The following is a 23,047-nucleotide window of genomic DNA, read 5'->3' as shown; positions in this document are numbered from 1 at the left end:
TATGGGGCAGTTTTTAACCTCGACTCGACGTGGGCGTAATACAAGGCTTATTTTTTGTGAGAAAGGGAACTTTTTGAAAATGAAAAGGTATTTTCGTTTATTGCTGTTACAAACACTGATAGCAAAAATGTTGCTATACTGTAAAGTTTGAACTTGGCGGTTTGAATTCCGGTGTCATTTCATATGAAAGAGGTGTTTCATAACGTGGTTACCATAGCAACCATTGTCTAAATCCTATATTTGCATTACAACAAAAGAAATTTCATGGATGACTTTTAATCGTATGTCTGCGACGTCAATGTTCGGTTATTTGGATGTTTATTTGTGTACAACTTATCTGAATGCTTAATGAATTTTTATTTTGTTCTGTTCCGTTCTGTTCTATTTTAACGTGTAAAAATAGATTCAAACTGTAGATGACATAATTTTCAGTGACCCGTATAATTTTTACAATTAACAATTCAAAGTAATTTTTATTAATCATTGAAAAAATCAAATTATCACTCATATCAATTAAATGAATAAATAATACCAAGAACAAGATATTTTTGGATTTTAATTTTATTTTGAATAGAAAATTTTTGATGTTTAAAGCGCCATATAATAGGAATTAGCGGAAAATTATCCAAAAAAAACGGAGAAATGCGGAGGTTTTTTGCTATTATTTTCGCTTTGATTGTTACCTTTTTAATTTGAAAACAAGTCTCTTGCTGTTAAAAAAAAAAACGATCAATTAAATAAAGGAAAAACGATTTTCAAAACTTTTTTTGCAAGAAAAAAGAAATAATGTTGCATATTCGCGACCAGTTTAAAAAAAAATGTTAACACGACGAGGCCCGCAGGAATCGCTTCCCCGGAATACGAAACTAATCCCTGCCGCTGCCGCAGGAGGGGCACATGTGCGTATGCGCGCGCAAGGGCATTGTCAGTATTCGAAAGGAAACATTTTTCCCCAAGCCCCGTACGCCCCTATTTTGCGCGTAAGCTGTTCCCGTATTCACGAGGGAGGAATTTTCTTAGCATTTCAGTCACAGGCTTTATACTACGGACAGGAAAACTTATAACGCTACACAAAAATAGCTTAACAACGTCCGCGTGGGTCGCTGCCCCTCGGGGGCGGAAAGTTTTTTACGTGTTAGCCCCCGTTCAGCTGCGTTTCGCTTCGAACGTGCTCTTGAAATCCGGCATTGAAATTGTAACACCCAATAAATGGATATATAATAATTTATGTATACTGTATATTAATACCAATAATAAAACTTCTTTATTTCAATCTTCAATCATTCAATTAATCAAATTAACCACAGTAAATTTCCACCAAAATTTCCTTGACAGCGTTCTGTTTCTGATTGTGCTGATGCATTTTGGAGAATTTGGTGGGTGGTTATAAATACCCTTAGAGTAAGGTCTTTTTTCTGTTATCAAAAGTAGATTGCATACATCCTCATTACTTGCAACCGCTTAAAGCTTCCCCTATATTCTCTGTTTCGTAGCTACCCTCCACTAATATCAGATAGGTAGTCCTTGTTGTGCGGAAACGATCTGCAAGAGCACTAAGTCTTAAGGGGCCTTCTTCGCGATCACTGACCACACAGATCACATAACATCTATTGTAATATTCCAGTTAAATAGAATTTCCTGAAGGACATCGTAGCCTCTAGTCAGCATACTATCCTACCTCGTTCAAATGCGTGTGCAGTTGTGTGTGTGTTTCTTATTAAAAAAAAATAAAAAATTATGATCGATAATCAACCTATCCAAATAGTTCAAAGAGCAAAACACTATTCTCTTTTGATTGTGAGATTTCTTTTGAACGTCATATTCAAAATCGTTTATTAAAATCTCACTCCGTCCGTATCAAATCAAACTCATACTCAACACCACCCTCTCATAGGGGGCGTTGCTAAAGGATGTTTTCAGTACATGCAAAGACATTCATTTTTTTTTTAAATATTAAAATAATTAAATTAATGAACCTTGTTTATTAGTATGTTTATTTCTAAATAGACTAGGACAAAGATGTTTTTCTACTCTCGTCTGTAAAATACCTATTTACCCATGTATATAGCGTGCGGGAAGCGTCACTTTACTACGTCAGTTTCGTGTCCCATGAATCCGAGCCACTTCGGACATTTCCGGGATTTTACCGCACGGATTTGGAAGCAATCGGATGTTTTCGGAGATATTTCCCACGCTTTGAATTTTGACGTTTGTCAATTCTGACGGTCATGTCAGCGAATGTGTTCGTGTTGTTTTGCGAAAATGTCCCCAAAAACTAACGGTCGTAGAAAAAGCATAGTATGCAACACGTTCGGTAAACTTTTTAACTCACTTGTTGCATAATATAGTATTTCGTTTACTACACTTAATGCAACCCACATATCAATATGACTAAGCGTATTGTGATAGGGCTTTCTTAGGGAGAATTCTAATATATAGTATATAATATAATGAACAATAAAAAAAGCTAAAAACTTAAGTTGAGTGCGGGGTTCCTCTAGTTTGGAAAAATCAGGGAAAAAAAAAGCTACCAAAACCTTAAATTTGGATTTACTGACACTACCGAAAAATTTGCAACTGTAGAATGCGGGTTAAATTAAAATTTTTAACCTGTCCAGCAGTAAACTAAAAATTGAATCCACTTTTCTGTTCTTGAAGAATCATTGACGGGTTACACTAACCTGATGCCAACAATGACGTCACGTGTCATTAACTAAATGTCTTTAAGGGTAAAAAACCGCAGGGTATTTCAAATATTTCGGTAACGTAGATGGATTCTAACCTCAAATGGGCGAACACAGCCATGGAACGTCAGCCTTACTTACTTTCATATTGTGTCCCCGCGAGGGGGTGAATGGGTGCGGTAAACTTTCCGCTTCGTACTTATTCGTCCGGCATCCCGGAGAAAAATCCAGGATTATTAGAAAGGAAGACGACGGCCGTTTCCAACGTGAGATATATGCCTCGTTTCCAAGTCAATGAGGCGGTTTCCATTTCCGGTTTGCCGGAGGCGGGCGCACCGCCTCCGGGTCGTCATATCTCTCGCAGGAATATCCATAATGGAGAAGCTTTTGTCGAGCCTCAACTCTGCAAATGCCACGGTTTAAACTCGAAAGGTCGAAGCACCAAGTTTTAATCAAAAAGGAGCCGTTTAAAGAACGTTTAGCGTTCCGTCTGTCTTCTTGCTGAAAAAAAATTGACTGGACATTTATTATACATTTCCTTTAATGAAATTATTTCAAAATTATTTACTTGTTATTCAGTTTTTAAAATTCGATTTTCGTAAAAATTTATATTAAAACGTATATTATTTTAATTTGTCAGTTTTAAAATTTTGGACGTCCTTTTTAAAAAATTCAGCTACAAATATACATCGCATCGCGGTCTCCGACTTAATTTACAAATGGCAAGCGCAAAAGAAGGAAGAATAATAACAATTTATAGCAATATTACAATACCTATTTGGAGATATACCTGCGTACGGCCGGACGCCGTTTCTTGCGGCTACACTTATTTCTGCGGGGGTCGAGGGGTGGCTTTCTCAGAATGCCTGGGATAAGGGGCGAGGGGTGGATGAAGGCCCTGGTGCGTTCAATCTCCCCGGCTCCCCAAGGTTCGATCTCGCGGCAATCATGCCGGACGTCTCGGGTTTTTCCTCCCTCTCCCTCCGCGCCGTTGCATGCTCGAGAGAGCGGGATGATTTATCGCCCCTAAGACGACGTACACACAACCCCCCCGCGGGGGCCACTGGCAATTTGAAATGTACAATTTGTTCCCTGGAAACAAATTATTAATTTTCATGCGAGATGTGTGAATTAAGCAAATTTGGTGGGTTGTTCTCGCGACCCCAGCATATGGTTGTTTACAGACGTCATAACAATTTTTTTCTTCCAAATGTAAGACCTTCTCGACCACTGACCGGTAGCGATCTCTCGAAAACAAGAATATCTGCAAAACAAAAAAAAAACAAACACTTTTAAACATTTTAGGTCCTACAAGCATAAAGATCATAATAATATTAATAAATCAAAATAACATTTATTCAATAGATGTGTTGGTGAATGTTAGTCGTCAAAACATTCTAACCTAAAACTTCATTTGCAAAATGTAATTTTAAAACTGTTCAAAAGAATAAAATCATTGGCAAAACAGTTGAAACGTTCATGGCATACTATATGAAATTTCTGATGATTCAATATTGACCGAAGCCCTGAGATTTTTACGCAGAAAGAGTGGCTGTCCCAATACAGCGACACTTAGCACCAATTTCTTTCTAAACAGCAATATCTCTACAATGTTTTTGTTTTCCCAGAAATTTAAAATCTCGCTCACGCGTATTAAATAGACCTTCTCAATTTTTGCTTTCATAGTTACTTTATAAATTCCTGTATCATCGGCATAGGCAAGGCCCCTATGTCTCTAATAGCTGCTTATTTTCATTTATAGTATCACCTGTTGCTTCATGACGAATAAGTTATGCAACACCATGTATAAGCCAAACACCGCTTTTTTTGTAAACATCATCCAAATGACACCACAGTACAATCAAAACAAAATATTTTCCAAAACTAACCAACCAAGAGTGCCGATTCCGGTCCTTAATACACAAAAAAGTTCATATGTAATGTTGGTAGCCCAACCATTCTATGTTGTAGGGATACGACATCCACGACGCGCAACCTCTAAGGGCGGCCATTCCCCCCCCTAATTTCCCCAAGACGGCTCTTCCGCCATCGACGACCGCCCGCGAGCAATTGAATTTACAATTTAAAAAAGGGGGCCCAGGATGTTGACGGCTTCGGATTGGACGAGACGTCTTTGGGCGTCGTCGTATGCAAAGGGTAGTTTACATAAGGCCGTTTTTTAGTACCCGCGACCCCATTGGACGGAGCGATTTACATAAGGGGTTGCCTAGAGTCGCGCACCCCTTTCGATATGCGGCAAATAAAAGGGTGCCTATTTATCATTCTAAAAAGTAAACGTTACAGATTAATAAATGCAAGATTTTTGACTGAAAAATATGAACATTAATCAACAAAAGATTCCTTTACGAAAAATAAAGTGCTGAAGGTCTAAGAGCAGATTGCTTTTTAATCTTAATATTACTTTATACTTCTGTTAGCAAATTTGGTACATTTACCAAGGATACACATTACGAAGGACATTTTTCTGTGCAACACATTTTTTTACAATTTTTTTGTGGAGAGAACATCAAGCGCAAAACAAAAAATTAGAAGGTCGATTGAAACTCGTAAGACGAGACAAGACGAGACAAGTCGTTTAAAAACCTTAACTGGAGCAGTCAGTAGGATCGACGAAAATATGATAGAATTATCGCAGAACTTGTCCGTCGGTAGTAAAGGTTCATCTGACATCCAACTAAAAATGCCAAATTTTGTTGATTCAACAGTTAGATGAGATTTTTCTTAAAAATTTTTTTAAATGTTCCACCTATTCCCTTAATGGTATAAGTACCCATAATACTGAGCTTTGCAATAAAGAACAACTTTTTAAAGAAAATCCATTCTCACTGCCATCCATTAAAATTGAAAATATGGAATGTAAAGTATCAGCCAGTCCAACCACAATCGATTGATCTCAATAGGATCAATAAACCACGAGAAGCTGCGAAATCATCGATTCCCGACATTGGTTATGAAATTCATCCAGTCATTTGCCACTTCAACGCTTCAATGCTTTTTGCTGCAAGATTCCAAGAAAACCAAGCACGACCAGTCTTTCGAAAACAACCCTCCGTCCCTGTTCTTTTCCACTACGGAGGGAGAAATTATGTTGAGAAAATATGCTGATGACTACAAAAAATGCTAGCTTCAGCATTGCCAGTATCTATCTTATTCGCATAAAAACGTTATAAATATGTGCACAATGTACTTTGATTTTCAATTCTCCTTGTAACGGCGTAATGAAAAGCTCGTAGCTCTGTTTGCAAAAAAAAAAAAACAATAAAAAAGTGTTTCTAGAAACGAGACTTATCGTTTGAAATCCTTAACTACTCTGTACACTTGCTTTTTTGTTACGTTATAGAAACCATAACCATAAACAGACCAAATCAATAAGACTCTTTTGTCTTTTCCCCATCCGAGTTCGATACTCTTTCAAATACGATTCATGACAAAATTGAAAATCGACGTTTTTCTTTTACCCAGAATCACGTCAAACTAACTTCAACGCAAATGAAACCATCAAACCTTCTCAACTCCCAAACACTCCACCACAACCTCCAACAAATTAGTCGTTTATGGATCAGTCGCTCCACTCGTGCCAAACAAACTCGTAACTCGAATGTTCTACTCCCGTCTGTAAAATACTTAATTACACACCGATTTAGGGTGCGGAAAGCGTCACTTTACCACGTCAATTTCGTTTCCCACGAATCGGAACCACTTCTGACAGTCAAGTCAGTGAATGTATTCGTGTTGTTTTGCGAAAATATACCCAACAACTAACGGTCGTAAAAAAGTATAGTATGCAACACGTTCGGTAAACTTTTTAAGTCACTCGTTTATTAAACACTCGCTCCGCTCGTGTCAAATAAACTCGTGAATCAAATGCCGTTTACCGCACTTGTTGCATAATATACTACTACATTTTCTAAAAACACAACGTAGTTAGTAAGAGAAAACATCCCTTTCGATAATTTATTTTAAAACAATTATCAATAAGAATTATTAAAATATTCTTGATCCCTCCCTCCCTTCTCTTTGGTATCTTCATTACTTCGAATGTCGAACGCTCCGTCTCTCGAAAGCGAAGCGTACCGAAGTACTAGATGAATATTCGGCACTAACTGAAAAACACCTTGCATCGTTGTAACGTCGTCGGTTTAAAGAAGGTCCGTAATTGGGTATACGTAAGAATTGCGTCTGCTTCGGGGCAAAAATCTCTTGTGCCATAAATAAAAAGATCCGGACAAAAGATGTCATCGTATAGGTGAACCCCGGGTCGAAGTTGAAACCAATTACTGGGGGGTATTGTTGCCCCGGACTGGGATACAACGTTCGATCTGACCACGTTCCTCTACAAAGGTCTCAATTTGCTGACGTATCGGGTGGCCCTTTTTGCCATCAAACGCGTATAGTTCTTCTCGGATTGTGATCGCGTAGTTTCGCGGAAAAAAATTATAGTCCGAAAGGGATCACTTTTTTTGTTTTTTTGCGTCCCCCGCCCTGAACGATTCACAACTAAGCGTTCAACCAATGGGGCATGTATAGTTCGGGCCGTATTGTAGGGCACCGAAAATATTATTTCTAATTTGTTTACATTTACCAAATATAATTCGGGTAAAATTTGAAAAGAAGAATTATATCTTCTTGAAAAAGTGTTTCAAAAAAATATATAATATAATGTAATCTTTTGCAATTTAATTAGCTTTAAAATAATCAACACAGTTAGTTACACTTTAAGTATTTTATTTCTCTTATTTGCAACGCACTCGACCACGAGTGCGGCCTGTTTTTAACTATTATTTTTCTACGGCTCTGTAAAAGGGGCACCAAAAATTTGAAATTCTTTTAATTATTTCTGCAAAGCTTTAATAAAAATAAATGAAATCTGGAACACACATGCCTTTGACTAGGTTGGCTGAAAAAAATTAAGTACAAAACAATTTACATTACTTGCACTTTATGCAAATTGTTTAAAAAATATTACTTTCTCGGTTTATCTCCCTTATTAATAAAGCTGGCGTGTTGCTGCTTTCTTAACGCATTCTACTTTCTTATGAAATGAAAGATGGCATAAACAGAAATATCATAGCTGATGCAGGATGATTTTGGGAATTATACATTTTTAGACAACCTTTTAGCTACTCTGGATAGGATGAATTAGGTATTGGCGTAGTCAGTTTTGATATTCAGTAGTCGTCGATTTCGTAGTCAGTTTTGAATTTTGATATAAAAACTAAATTCGGGCCTTGTTTTTTAATGGAACATCCTGTATGTCTTTTAATCATTTTATTATACTTTAATTTAATTTTTTTTATGAGTAGGCCATGCAAAATACACTTTTTTTTATAATTTTATATAATATAATACTTAAAATAAACACTTTAATTCAAAATTTCTCATAGTTCTCATTGTTGGCATTAACATAAGTCATAGCAAAAGAAAGAGGAGGTGCAAAATAAAATATTAATTGCGGAATATCGTGACTGACAACTAAAAGGAAAACAGACACCTATTTAAATGGCCTACTCATAAAAAAAACTAAAGTTATATGCTTTATATTTGAAATACCTCTTATGTTTTATATATTTTTGAAAAGTTCATAACCAAGCCTACTAATTAATTAATTTAATTTAATTAGTTAATATACTTACAGTGTGTTTTATTAAAAAAGCACAAGCCTAGTTAAAAACCTTATCCTGACCAGTCTTCACTTTTACGATGAGTTAACGCATATCTCAAGTACAAAAGGTGTTTAGAAATGTAACATTGTCAAAATCATCCTGTATCTTAAAATCGAAGATTGCTATGACATATCTGTTTGCGCAATCTTTCACTTAATAAAAAAGCAGCTTCGGGTCATAAAAGGAACGGCGTAATTTTCAGGACTTTAGAATAACCGAAATCAGTTACATTAAACCTGATTGTTGCTCTCAATTTTGAACAACACCAAACTCAAAGCTTCATACTGAATTCTTGGAAATTCCCATTTTTTAATTAAGGTATACATTTTTAAATCAAGTAACTTCAAATGCGACTAACTATCGCATATCTTGCCTAGCATAAAACAAATATCTGACAATTTTGATGTTGTTGGTATGTACAAACATAACAAATCAAAACAAGTTCGTCAAATTCATTTATTATTGGGGCCGACGTATGGGCTCGAACAAAAATACTTCGATAAATTAGAAAACAAAACATGTGGACAAAAAATGAAACTTTCTTTAAAAAAAAACTAATAATAAAATATGTTTAGTACATGTGTATCTATCATACATTTTCCTTATCGGAAATACAAAAATTTTTTTTCACTTACTAATGATAAGAAAAATTGGAACTTATTACACAGAAAATTCTTAAGAATATACATTTATTTCTGCATTTTTATATTCAAAAAAATCCATAGCAAAAAGCAATTGTTAATGTAACTAATTTGGCTGACGTTCGGATGACTTGAGAATGTCATTAAAGTTTCTTGGTAAAATGGAAATTATATATTACGAATCTCCTGAAATTTCTCCTTAACATTCTATTTACAATTGAAATTAACGGAACGTTTTTTGAAACACCCTGTATAAATATAAAATTATAGCCGTCGCAGCCCGAACGCGGAATGAAATCGCTCAGCCATATGAATAATAATAAATTTAATACTAAGGATTATTCTAATAAAAGAGAAATTAATATGGAACGCTTACGGTGTTTTTTTTCGTTACAACGCGGTCACGTCTCTCTCTGCCTCCCACCTCTCTCTCTCACTCTCTTTCTCTAACCGGAGATACATCCCGCCGCGGCATGTATAATTTCGCGTTATTTTAATTGCGAAATGATTCGTTTATTATTTTAATTTGGTAAATTTATTTGTGCCGCCGCGTGCGTGCGTAATATACGTTATAGTTTTTTTTGTTACGGCGAAAGAAAAAAAAACGAACGCAGTTATTCTGGGTTTGTTATTATCCGCTTCCAATGCAATTGGTTTCCACGCACAACAAAGATTCGCGAAACTGGTCTGTTTTTGAAAATTCCCCAAAAACGGAGGTGCTATTTAGTTTAGGTTGTTTACGTTTTAAGACTATTGAACGGAGTTGTTGATCATTTATCAATACGGTAACATTCAATTATTACGCTGTAAATATTACAGTTGGAAATGAAACAACAAATTATAGTGAAAATTTTTTGACAAAACGGCAATAGTATATTATGCAACAAGTGCGGTAAACGGCATTTAACTCACGCTCCGCTCCGTTCCGCTCGTGTCAAATAAACGAGTGACTTAAAACGTGTTGCATACTATACGTTTTCTACGACCGTTAGTTTTTGGGTACATTTTCGCAAAACAACACGCATACATTCACTGACACGACCGTCATAATTGACAAACGTCAAAATTCAAGGCGTGGGAAATATCTCCGGAAACATCCGATTGCTGCCGTGCGCTAAAATCCCGAAAATGTCCGAAGTGGCTCAGATCCGTAGGAAACGAAACTGACGTGGTAAAGTGACGCTTCCTGCACGCTAGATCGGTGTGTAATTAGGTATTTTACAGAAGCGAGTGAAAAATAGTATACGAATATATTAATTGAGTGGGGTGTGACGTGATTCTCAAAGCTGACAGACGTCAAAATCTCGGTTAAAATCTACCGAAAACATCCGATCGCTACAAACCGGTGACTAAAGTCCGGAAATGTTCGAAGTGTCTCAACGAAGCTGACGTCTTGAGGTTCATTTACATATGGCGAAAGTAAACTGGTTTTGTTTTGTGTGCGTTATGTATACACATTGGACAGTTTATGTTATCAGATATCCCTATTCAAAATGGTTCCGAGGACGATCGTTCGTGCTGCTGTGAAATTGATTTTAATGTGGAAAACGGGTAGCAAATTTTTCAGATTATACTAAGAAATTATTAGATAAACCTTGTTGAACCAAAATGGATAAAATCAGATGCACGAATGAGGGCTCCTATTTCCCTAGGATCAAATTGGAGGTAACATTACAATACGCTAGTGGAGTTTTTCTTCACTTCAGTAATTATACAGAGTACCGAGAACCCCAGTTTCAACTTTTTACGGAAAGTCTTATGGTAATTTATGAAGACCTTACCGACTATACATCGGTGAAAAGAAAACACTTTGTTATGCATAATGCTTTTACAAAACTTTTAAAGGGGCGTTCAACGTGACTGGCCGTGTATAAATACATAATCGATTTTAACTAATAGACATAAGATTTGTGAATTAAAAAGAAAATAATTACAATACTTTTGGGTTGTTTTCTTGATGTCACTAACACCACTTTCATAATATTTACTCACTATATACAGTTTTTATTGTTTTTAATTTGGTCTTCATCAGCATTTCTTTTAATTGCTGAAATAGGTTGTCAAAAGCAACTCCCCTTTTCAATTTACTTATATGATTCTTTGAACGTATATTCCATAACATAGTATATTAAGAATGTTAATAATATGATTAGTATTTCACTTCATAATTTTAACATTACTTTTTATTAAACTTGCTGGCATTTTGAGGGGTGTGGAGCGAAATGAGGGGCATAAACACCGTCTCGGATGACTGATCCCCATATTGGTGAGTTGCGGTTAATATTATTAGGTTGTTTATAGATTTCTATAGACCCTCGGATTTTTCGTTGGTAGAAGAATTAATTACTTGCAAGAATTTGAGTTTTATGGAATAAAATTTTACGCTTTCGTGATTCTGTTCGGCAACAGCCGATGAGTTTCTTTGTCTTAGTCGTAAGGCTATTTCGTGTTCTTTGAGCCTAGTTGATTCAATTCAATTCAATTATGCGTTTCACAAAAAAATGTTGGGCTCGACTGCTAGGATCATTCGCCCATTGCCGACTTCCGTCGAGGACTTTCGCTTCTGGTCAATGACCACCACGTACAAAGAAGAAGAATAACCAATAATTTGCTCAGCTAGCAAAAAACGATTCTGACCGATACCAAAAAAAATCGGCTTCTCCCCGCTTCCACCGCGGACCGTCCGGGCCCATCCGGCCTCCATACCGGCGTGAACAGGGAAAAACGACGGAGCCGACGACGATTATCACTTTAAAACATGCACTGAACACTAAAAACACTAAGTCCACACAGTGGAAACCGATATCAAACTTTTGAGGACGAATACAAGGGATTCTGTCGGGAGCGAACGGAGCTTAAACCGCCGCGTGCAATGCTCCACCACAGAATCCCGAGCCTAGTTGATATTTTTCGTCTGGTCTCTCCAATATATTCTTTGGCCCATATGCATGGAATACTGTAAACTCCTGGCATCTCAAACGGAATTTTGTCTTTGACGGACCCAAGATATTGAGAGATTTTTGGATCAGTGATTTTGATGTTATACGGTTTAGAACTTTTGATATGTGGTCAGTGATATTTTGAATGTAAGGAAAGATCACAGTGGCAAGTGTAGGATTGCTTTCGGCCTCATTGCTATCGGAAGCTTGCGGTAAAGTGTATTTTTTGATGGAACGCTTAATATCTTTAATGTGAAAATTATTGGAGAGAAGAGTAAGGTGTTTTAGAGTTCAGTGACTCGGGCTGAGATAGTTTTAAGGCTCTGTAAACAAGAGAGTTGATAACCGATGAGACACAATGATATTGATAGGAAGATTTAAGAATGGAAGGTAATTATTATTTTCCAACTCAATTGTAAAACGTATGTTAGGGTGTATAGAGTTTAAATGTCTAAGAAAATCTACTAGGGCTGCTTGACCATGAGGCCAAATAACAAAAGTATCATCGACGTAGCGTTTCCATAAATTATAATAAAAATATGTTCCAGACAAGCATTTTTCGATTAAGGTGAGAAGTTTTAGTTTCAGATTCTCGGATTTTCATATATTTGAAATGATATGGAGAGTTTCATGAATAGGAAATTTGGTAAAGAGAGATTCTACTTCGAAACTGACTAGAATATCTTGAGTATCTAACGTAATGCTTTTTAATTGTAGAATGAAGTGAAAGGAATTGAGTACGAAACTATCAGTTTTCCCTGTAGGGGGTTTTAATAAAGAAGCTAGATATTTTGCTAGAGAATATGCTGGAGAACCAATGGTGCTGACAATAGGTCGAAGGGGTAATCGTGGTTTGTGGATCTTTGGGAGTCCGTAGAGACGAGGAATTTTAGAGTCGTGGGGCGTGAAATTTTTTTTCACTGATAGAGAAGAAGCCTTAATAACAAGTTTAAGGTTGCTATCCATAGATGACGTCGGATCTTTTTTATATCTTGAATCTTTTCCCGATATTCATTTGTGTTCATGGCCATCGTAGCAAGTCATTTATCTGCTTTTAGGATTACGATGTCTGGATTAGATTTTACGGATTTTAGGGCGTTCAGGCTTTGCAATATTAGATTTTGGAGGTTTTTGATTTTTTAATGATTTTTGCGGTTTCAAATCAAATTTGCTGTCTGAGATGGCAGTTTGCTTAGGATAGACTCGACATTTGAAATAATTTCCTCTTTTGGGATAATACGTGGGGCAAGGACGAAGTTGGAAAGTTGGTGCAATGATACGTTTATTACAGTATTTGGTAGTTGAGAAGAGTTTGATGGTTTTCCTAGTGTTGATGTTAGTTTTCCAAATTTCTGAACGTGATTTTGGGTAGAAGATAAACGAAGATTTAAAACTTTGTCGTGAATCATGTTTAAAAGGGTATCGAACTCGGATGGGGGCAAGTTAGAACAAATTTCAAAGTGTAGAGACAGAAGAGCTTTATTGATTTGGTCTATTTCCTTAAGGGTATGATGAGCGGAGTAAAGCGAAACACGATTTTCGAAGAATTTCATAAGGGGATGAGGTTTTGACGTGATGGGATATTTTAAGAAAATTGGGGACAACGTTACGGTCTCTACAACGTAACAAAAAGGGCAGTATACAGAGTAATCTTACAAGTTTCAATCGGTGATCTTCTGCATTTGCGCTTGATGTCCTCTCCATAAAGGCTTGTTCAATTTTCAAAGAAAGTTCCACAGCAAAAACCGACGCATGAGGAATCCAGACGTTTTGTAAAACGTATTACAGTAGCCTGTGAAAGTTTCTTTTTGGTTCACTTGCTATATAATATATAATATAATAAATATAATACAATAAAGAGGCACTTTTACATGCAGACAGCTAATTGAAGAGACACGCAAGTTGGCCACAAAATTAACCGACGTCTCAACTTTACTTTCTAATGGCCGGCAAATGAGTTTTTAAAGTGACACTTTCGGCAAGCTTGATCCTAGCATAATTCGATATTTTGGAAAGTTTGCCATAGATTTAAAACATTGGTGATATTTTGACTTTTATAAATGGCCGTAGAAAAAGTATAGTATGCACCAGTTTGATAAACTTTTTCACATACTTGTTTAAGTGAGCCCGGCTGGTGACTAAAGTGTCTTTTATAAAACTTGTTGCATAATATACTATAAACATCGTTTTTAAACTTAAGCTATATCATGTCTAATCTAAAAAGCTTGAATCTTTTAGGGCGCGAAATAGCACTGATAAATAAAAGAACAATTGTTACTTTTGCCAAGATATAAGACTGTATTATTTCAAAGATCTTTTTCATATGTAGCTCCAAAGTCGATCAATAAATTACCAGCAGATTTTTTAGACGATTTATCCTTGCTTAATTACATAAAAAGGTTAAAAAATAATAATTTTTGATACGATTTTCCATGCAAATATTTCTTGATTGTATAGGTTGGTGTACATGAGGTTTTTTTTTCTTGTTGTTTTCTTTGTATGAAATAGGTTAAGTTTAAAAGCGCCCTTTGGGTTGTACTTATCCTGTTATTCTATTTTTTTTATTTGTCATGATTAGCTCCTTGCTGTTTGGATCATAAAGATACAATAATAGTAATAGGTAATGACAAAATATCAAATTTATTGATTTCGTTGCCACGGAAACTAATTCTTTCTTATTTATTTTGTTAGATGACCAACGCCTATGTTTGAGTTCAAAGTAAAACCAAATTTTTGAAACTTTCTGGAATCATTATCGAAGGAAATAAAATCATGGAAGTTTAAATTTGGCAGTTTTACAAGGTGCTAAAAATACTGTGTTGAAAAAAAATGGCAACTAAAATTTTTGCAAAAATTCGCTCAATTGCAAATTTAGCACAATTAATCAATCCCTTAAAGTGTTCCCCGATTATTCGATCAGTCGCGGCGCCCGAAACGTATATTCAAATCGATGTCATTTTTTTTACGTGGCCCACTGGTTTTAGGGAAGCGGTTTTCTGCAAGCTCATCCTCCAAACGAGCGTCGAGCCAAAAAGCGACGCCGTCCTCCCCCTCCCCCATTTTGATACAGTTTAGCGCGTCGTTTTTGACTGCATTACGGATGATTTACGACGTTCGCGGGACGCGAGTATATATAAAACGGTTTTTACTCGCAGCTCACTTTAACACGGCGTATCAGTCACGGCGTTGACAGCGTGCCGCCCCGCCCGCCCCCGAGTAACACCATAAATCATCGTTTTTTCGGTGTCACCTCGCCGTCCTCACCCCCCCCCCCCACCCCTTTTTTTCGCCTAACCGTTTTACGTATATATACGCGATATATCCTACCGACTGCGCCGATTTGGCTCACAACGCGCTCCGAAAAAAAAAAACGACGACGACGACGGGAGAATACGATGGTGTATCATATCGGAGGAAGCCAAGTGCGGGGCCAATTTTCAAATTCAATTTACGACGAACAAAAGCTCCCTCCGCCTTGCGCCCTTTTGTTTTTCGTTTTGCGAAATATTTGCGGCCCGGAAATTCCCCAGGTCGTATAAAATATTGGGGGCGGCGGGGCGCCGCCGCTCTTCCCAATACGTTACCGCGCTTGTGGACCGCTTTTATTCGATTCGAGTGGCCACGGCAATAAAATATATTTTTTGTAACCAAAACTGTAGTCTACTTTAATGTAGTAATGTTAATATTTTATTAGATTAGATTTTTTTTGCCATGAAACAATATAATTCTGTACTAAATGACAGGGAAAATCTTCCTGACGTATTGCTGTAAAAATAATAACTGTTTGCTAGACCGCCATACTTTACCTCTTGTTAAAGAAAGTCAAGATCATTTTGCATTGACTATTCGCGTCCCTCAACTCATAAAAGAGTCGCAATTCACAAGGCGAAATGCGTTACATTATATGCTGAACTTCTACACACCAGCTAAGAATTTACAAAAATACAAAAACAACCGCTTATGAAGCATATCTTGGAGGAATACAGCAAAACATCTCTAATGAACCTTGTGCGTTTTGGTTAGCCATGATTTACAACGGTAATACCCTTGACGACCCTCAAACAATGGATATGAATGTAATAAATACGTTACATCAGTGGTGCCACACGGTTCTAATTTAGGACCCCTCTTGTTTCTAATATTTATTGATGCTGTTGCCGTCCGGCAATACTCAAACCCTGTTCAAAAATGTATACCCCTGTGTAGCTGACTGCGTTATTTTGCAGAGTGCAGTGGATACACTGTTCGACTGGTTTACGTCAAACAATTTACACCTTAACATAGGGAAGTGTGAGGTTCTGAGTTTCAATCCAAAAGATGATAGAACTGATTTTGCATATCGAATTTCAAATGTAATTTTACAAATATCCTTTCTTTGAAAACCCTTTACTCAAAGCATCTACTCTTGTCATAACTGGTCGGTTAATGGTGTACAGTAAAAAATTTTAAATTACATATTCAAAGCTGATGGTGCAGATAGAGTAAGTAGAGGTTTAGATTATGAATTTATTTAAATGGATCTAAAATGAATAGTCTTGAACGGATGCGCAAGTGCTTGTCAGTTATCTCTATTTATGAATTGTTGCATAACGTTATAAACTGTCCCACTTGGTTGGCGTTTTTGAATATTCGGATATCACCGCTAAATTCTATCATTAAAGGCACATCTGTTAAAATGTTTTCTTATAGAAGTAGCGTGTTCTAATTGCAATCATTTGTCAAATATATCTGATATATTTAACTGCAGACTGAATGGATTGAGAAACATATGTTTGAGATCTGATCCACGTTCGCTGTATAGAACGTCAATGTAGATTGCGAACTGCCTAAATTGTGTACCAAAGGGCATATCGTTGTTGGAAATTTTAATTAATTTGATTACTAAATATTATTTTTGTTTTGATATTTCTCTACATTGCTTTGTAAATGGATTGTTTTCTGTTGATCAATAAAGCTGTAATTATAATTAATAATTTTTCAAAGAAACTTCCACAGGCTACTGTAAAACTTTTTACAAAACTTCTGTATTCCTCCTGCATCGGTTTTTGCTTAGTCGAAATTGCTGACGCTTGGCTTCAGAGTTTCAGTCAAGCTCTGAAGAAGCCAACAGGATGATTGGCGAAACGTCAGCAATTTCGACTAAGCAAAAACCGACGCAGGAGGAATCCAGAAGTTTTGTAAAAAGTATTATTATTATTATTATTATTATTATTATTATTATTATTATTCTATTGACAAGACTTCTGGATTGCTCCTGCATGGGTTGTTGTTAAATAGAAGTTGCGCTTGAGATGCCAGGAGTTTACAGCATTCCTTTTATATCCGGCAAAGAATACATTGGAGAGACCGGACGTAAAATATCAACTCGAACACAAAATTTAACGCTCTTTCACTGAGCACGACCACTACGCGAATCTCACCGCTTGCTGACGATTGCATCGGTGTTAATGCTGGAGAGGTGCAAGTTTTGTCAAAATTCGGCCTAAGCCTTCATTTTTTAATAAGGATATTCTAAATATTTTTTCATAATGTAAAATAGATCTAGTTATATCTTTATAATTTTGTTTTTATAGAAAGTTATCGTGCAGCAAACAAATTTTCTTTCGAAATTTAATTTTTATATCGGAAAAATAATTAAAAAAAAACATACAATCAGAGATGTCAAACGCAGGGAATTATTCGTTTTCTTTTCTCAAAGGCGTATTAGAAACTCTATATATTGTTTATTGAAGAAATATTTAAAAAACAAATTTAAGTAATTGATATAAAATCTAACTAATTAATTAATGTGCAACGTGGGCATTTTTTACGGATTTGTCGAATATCAAAGGCACCACCACACTGAAAAAGGCACAAAAGAGACTAGATTTTAAAGAAGCATAAAAACTAACAAAATTAATACAAACTAAAATTACAAATAAAACATTATATAAAATAACAATTAATTTGGCTAACAAATATTATTAGGCGGGTATAAGATAAGTTCTGCGACGATAATAAATGAAGGTATTTTGAATTACGAGTGTAGAAGAAAGAACTGATTTTTGTTGATAAAATTCTCCTTTTTTTCCAAAAAAAAAGAAAAAGTCGCAAAAAGAAAGTTTACCTATAAACCGTATTTAGAATCTTGGATTAATTTGCATGATAAATTTGAATTTAAGAAAAAATACTTGGTCATATAATGCCCCATTGCTCCATCTCATAACGAAGTTTTTTTGTATTTTACTACTTTTTCTTGAGGGGTGTTATCGGGATAGTTATCGCAACCGGAACACTGAGTCTTATTTTCTTGACGTCACGGCAAGTGCGTTGTCGATTTAAAAAAAAAGCCGCAATTCAAATGAGACGTCCGACGTCGCGTCGGAAGCAATAACATCGGATAGTCGCCGGCGAGAGTTACGCCCCGAATTACGCAGTAAGGGTAGTAGTAGCGGAGGCTCTCACCCCTACGCGCCGCCGTCGACACCACTGGCGTGCGAACTGTCGTTTTCATACCCCCACCTCCTGGACGTGACTGATGGTTTTTTAATCGCTTTTTATACAAGGACCGAACGTTTTCACTATCCGGCGCCCCTCCCCAATTTTATTTTTTTTTACTCCCAGATTTGGAAGGGGAAGCCTCAAATCCCCAAAAATAGTGTTAAAATATCCGCAAAAAGGGTAAATACGTACATAGTCAATCGGTTAAGATCGCAGTTGAAATTTCTTCCTAACAAAAGTAATTGTAATTCAGTACCTATATATCATTAGCAGAGTAATAAGTAAATGTACCAGGATCGTTTCAAGACTGATTTTCAGATTTCGTACAAAATGTTCCATACGAAATGTACGGGGCTAAAAATTCACCACACGCTTATTCATCAACCTTACCTACAAAGGGCGCCCCTTCAGTGGCGCCACTGCGCGCGAACCAGACGAGATGAGGGCGAATCTCTCAATATCGATCAGCAGCATGCAAGCAGCGGCAGCCCAATCAAACCGTGTGCGTGACAACTCTCACTCTTTGGGTCCTTTTTGTGCGCGTCCTCCCCCTAGCCCCCCATCGTCCTTCCCGACGCCCCCCTTACGCTTCGGATCGGCGGCGACGCTTTTCCCCGTCTTGCCATCCTAATTCATCTGCAAAAATATAAATATGTATGTATGTTGATCAGGACAGGGGGAGTGGGGGGGAGGTGCAGACTGGGCGGAATCCGGTTTCTTTTTGTATTCATTTATTTGAAAAAGAAAAACATGCGTACCACAATATTTATTTTAATTACGCACCAGCAGCGTTGCCAGTTCAACTCGTTTAATTAATACGTTTACTGGTTTTGCGCAAAATTATGAGTAATCTTTTGTACACATTTCCGTATGAATATCCTTTTTTTTTTCTCAGAAAATAGCGCTTTCTTAAAGCTTAATATATTTTTGTAAACTTTCTATATCATACTTTAATAGGTTAGCTAATACATTTGTTTGAAGGACCAGTATGTGATTTTGATGGTGAGTCATACCGTGAGTCCCAAAAATTGGTGCACAGGGATATACGTTAAAATATGAATAGCACTTATTCGTAACTAAAATATCACAACAAGCAAATACGTTTTCAAGCCCCTTGCATAAAAATTTTATACTTTTAAAATTATTATCTGCGCCAGGGTGACCATTGGGGATTCATTAAAAATACTACACGTTCTGCTGATAAATTTGTGGCACTCACCAAAAATTTGACTATAGATTTGCATTTTCCATTTCTTGTTGTTTTTCCTTGCTTTATTTAAAGGTGTTTAAAATAGCCTTCAAGGCGATTTAAATCATATGCATAGTATAGCATAGGATACCTAGATTTTTTTAGAGAAACGTTTTAAACGCCGATTTTAAAACGACAACAATTTATTCACTCAAATCTGAGAGCGGCTGGAGAGTTTGCAGATAAATTATTTAACGGTAATGTCAAATTTTTATGGTTGCATTGAAGGATACCTAGATATTTAATTTATAAGAGAAATATTTTTTATGTAGATTTTTAAAACGAGGAAAAATCTTTATTCATTCAAATCTAAAAAACGGCCCCCCGTGGATATAGGGACATGTTTGAAAGTTTATAGATAAATTATTGAACTTCTTAACTATATTTTTTTAAGAAATGTAAATGGGACACATTTTATGGTGAATTGGTCATTCAAACAAATGTATTGGATAACGACGTAAAATATATTAAGCGGTAATTTTCTGCAAATAAAAAAAAAATTCCGAAGAAAGAGAAAGAGAAAGCCATAGGGAAATGTTGTTTCGAGTTGAACTGGCAATGCTGTCAGGTGCTTAAATCTAACAAAAGGAAAAACTATTTAATTCTCCAGCATTTCTAATAGGAAACTGAACTTGAATTATTTTGGCCGACTTACTGCAACAGAATACACCATGACATATACTTTAAAAAATACACTTTTCAGTCGGTTAAATTAAAGTGTTATCCTTGAAGTTACTTTTTTGTGCTACACTACACCTTTACATGGCGATTTGTTGGCTGCTAAATCCTAGGCGAAAATCGGATTTTTCAACCATGTTTATCCCCCCACCCCCCTGTGTAACTAAAGGTCGGGAACGTCCCCGGTTAATTTGGACCTATTTATGTCGACCGTCTTAATGTATTCACGCACCCTATCCCTAAACGCATACGAATGATTCGGGAGTGAATCACCACCGGACGTTGAACAGCATCCCCTCCAACCCATGACCCGGGGGAAACGAAAATCCGTCGAATTTGCTTAGGAATCGAGCTTACAGTTATAAAACGGAAATTCTTAAATATTTGCAATATTTAAATCAACTCTAACGGCTTAGGTGTGTTTAAAGTATCACGTACTTTAACATTAAGCGTTCTATTATTTAAATAATCTTCATCGAACTAAAAGTTTTTTCCAATTAATAGTAAATAATCTAGTGCATTGCAGTAGCAAACCAAAATCATTGGGTGGTATTAATTAAAACTGAGTATATACTCGTAGCAGATGTTAGTATTATTGAAAAATTTCCCATACTTTTGTCAAAATAATACATACCCGACATTAAAAAAAAATCAAATGCAGTTTCTGAAATATAAGGACACCCATGGAGTAAATTTGTAATAGAGATGAATGAAACACAAATATGAAAAAAGTTTAACACCTGAAAAAGAAAGACTGATAAAAATCAAACGGGAAATAAAAGGATGGAACTGAACGAATGGGAAACGATTTTTTTTAAATTATATATAAGGAGAAATAAATTATTCAATTTGCAGAGTAAAAGGTCTACAGTTCGTAAAAGAATAGTAATTTATTAGCAGTTTAAATAGCTCCCAAATAATTTTTTCTAATATTCATGATAAGGACATAATTTTTAAAGTTCTAACTATAATGTAGTTGGGACATCGATAATAAGACAACCTATAAGGAAAAGAAAACAAGATGTGACAGATGCAGAAATAGGTAACTTTTCTCATATTTGCCATAATTATTTCTCATTTTTATTTTTAGTTCAACAGAAAGTAGTTCCTTTAAATAATGTGTTATCTAAAAACATAGTTTCTACAGAATATTTATAAACACACCACCAAAAGTCTTGGCCACCAAATATTTTGCCTGTTAAAGATGTACTTTACCAAAATATTCAAAAACCAATGTTACATTTAAAAACTTCATTACCTTCTCAACTAACCAAAACTTTATGGTGTACTTTTGTTTGAACATTTTTTTCTGGGTCTAGCTTTGGGGAAAATTGCCAAGTTCTATTCAAAACAACGGTGAATAGTCTAGATACAAGATTATAAAATTGCTACAAATTACCAATTTTGGTGAAAAATAACGATTTTTGCTAAAAGTTAATCCTTTTTTCATCATTTGAAATTCCATATCTGGACTATCTCAGGGGAATTTTTACCGCTCTTTCGAATATTGCCAGCTGTTTTTTCCTAAAGCTAGAACCAAAAAACATTTAATAATCTACAATCTGTAAAGCCTCATCACCATCATTGTTCACATTTTCCAAAACAGGGACATCTTCGTCGTTGATTTGATGATTTAAGCATCTTTATGAGGTAACTTAAAATTATTTGAGTAACTGCTTTATTTCTGTAGTACACGCTTAATTTTATTTCTTTTCCAGCACCAGCCTTGAAATACTGTGGGAACTTGCGAGTGCTAGGCACTTGCCTGATGATGCTGCCATAATGCTAAGCTAATAAAACTTGGTCTTCTTGGTTCTTCTGCATGGCACGACTTAACCACAGATAAATTCAAATGCCATAACCTGAATGCATTTGAATATGGATTAAAAATAAGAATGTCAAATGGAGATAATATTTAGACGTTGTTTTTGGTACACTTCAAGAATATTTCAAACGATGTAGAGAAACATATATACATTTGTGCAATTAAGGCAGTTAAGGCAATAATTATTGTTATTGTTTACTGTATGCGGAGTGCAACTTTTAAGTCCGTAGATTTATTTAAAACAACAACAAAATGTAGCCTTAAGGCAATTGTTCGATTCATTTGTAAGCATGAGAATTATAATCCTGTAAACTTTGGCAGTGCTACATTCAGCCAATTGTTCATGGCAGAAGTGGCAGGCACACTATAAATAATGAAACAATAATATTACACAATAATAATTACGAAATGACGGAAAAGTCTCATGGTTGACGGTAATATTTCAATATTAATCCCAAGTTTATATCGATATCTTAAGGCTTTTATCTGGTTTCACTTTTCCTTTTTGTTGGTTATGTCGAGAATTAATTTGTATTTGCTTTTTTTATATCATATCATACAATCCAATTAGTGAACCTTTAGCCCACCCATGAGTGGTTAGTGATTTTACTTAAAGCAAGAACCTTTTGCGGTGCTGTAGGAAAAGGTAGTTGCACTGATGAGTCACTATTTAAATTGTTTTCTTTGTAATGAATTTATGATATTAGCAATGTTTCTACACTCAGATTATAGACCAAAAATTTATCGGGGACCGTTTGTCATGTTAGCTGACAAAGTAATCACACTAGTTAATCAGTTTTATTAATTTTTTAATTAACAACTAATGGTGGCCAAATTTTATTAACACACCGTTAACAGAACAAATTA

The 23,047-nt window shown here is 35.8% G+C and overlaps 1 long non-coding RNA gene across 2 annotated transcripts in view; it reads right to left on the bottom strand.

Annotated features, from left to right (window-relative positions):
- The window catches only part of LOC132705274 (uncharacterized), a 68,923-nt gene extending 49,881 nt beyond the window's left edge, over nucleotides 1-19,042 (bottom strand). For both annotated transcript variants that reach the window (XR_009619372.1, XR_009619371.1), the window contains exons 1-3: nucleotides 18,819-19,042; nucleotides 3,475-3,948; nucleotides 2,826-3,185 (exon numbers count right to left, since the gene is read on the bottom strand). This is a non-coding gene — a long non-coding RNA (uncharacterized LOC132705274). The remainder of the gene's footprint in view (nucleotides 1-2,825; nucleotides 3,186-3,474; nucleotides 3,949-18,818) is intronic.
- Between the last annotated feature and the right edge of the window lie 4,005 nt (nucleotides 19,043-23,047).

This window comes from Cylas formicarius, unplaced genomic scaffold, assembly GCF_029955315.1.
Source record: "Cylas formicarius isolate icCylForm1 unplaced genomic scaffold, icCylForm1.1 PGA_scaffold_7__23_contigs__length_41026272, whole genome shotgun sequence".
Taxonomy (NCBI): Eukaryota; Metazoa; Arthropoda; class Insecta; order Coleoptera; family Brentidae; genus Cylas; species Cylas formicarius.
This window is presented reverse-complemented; position numbering and strand designations above follow the sequence as displayed.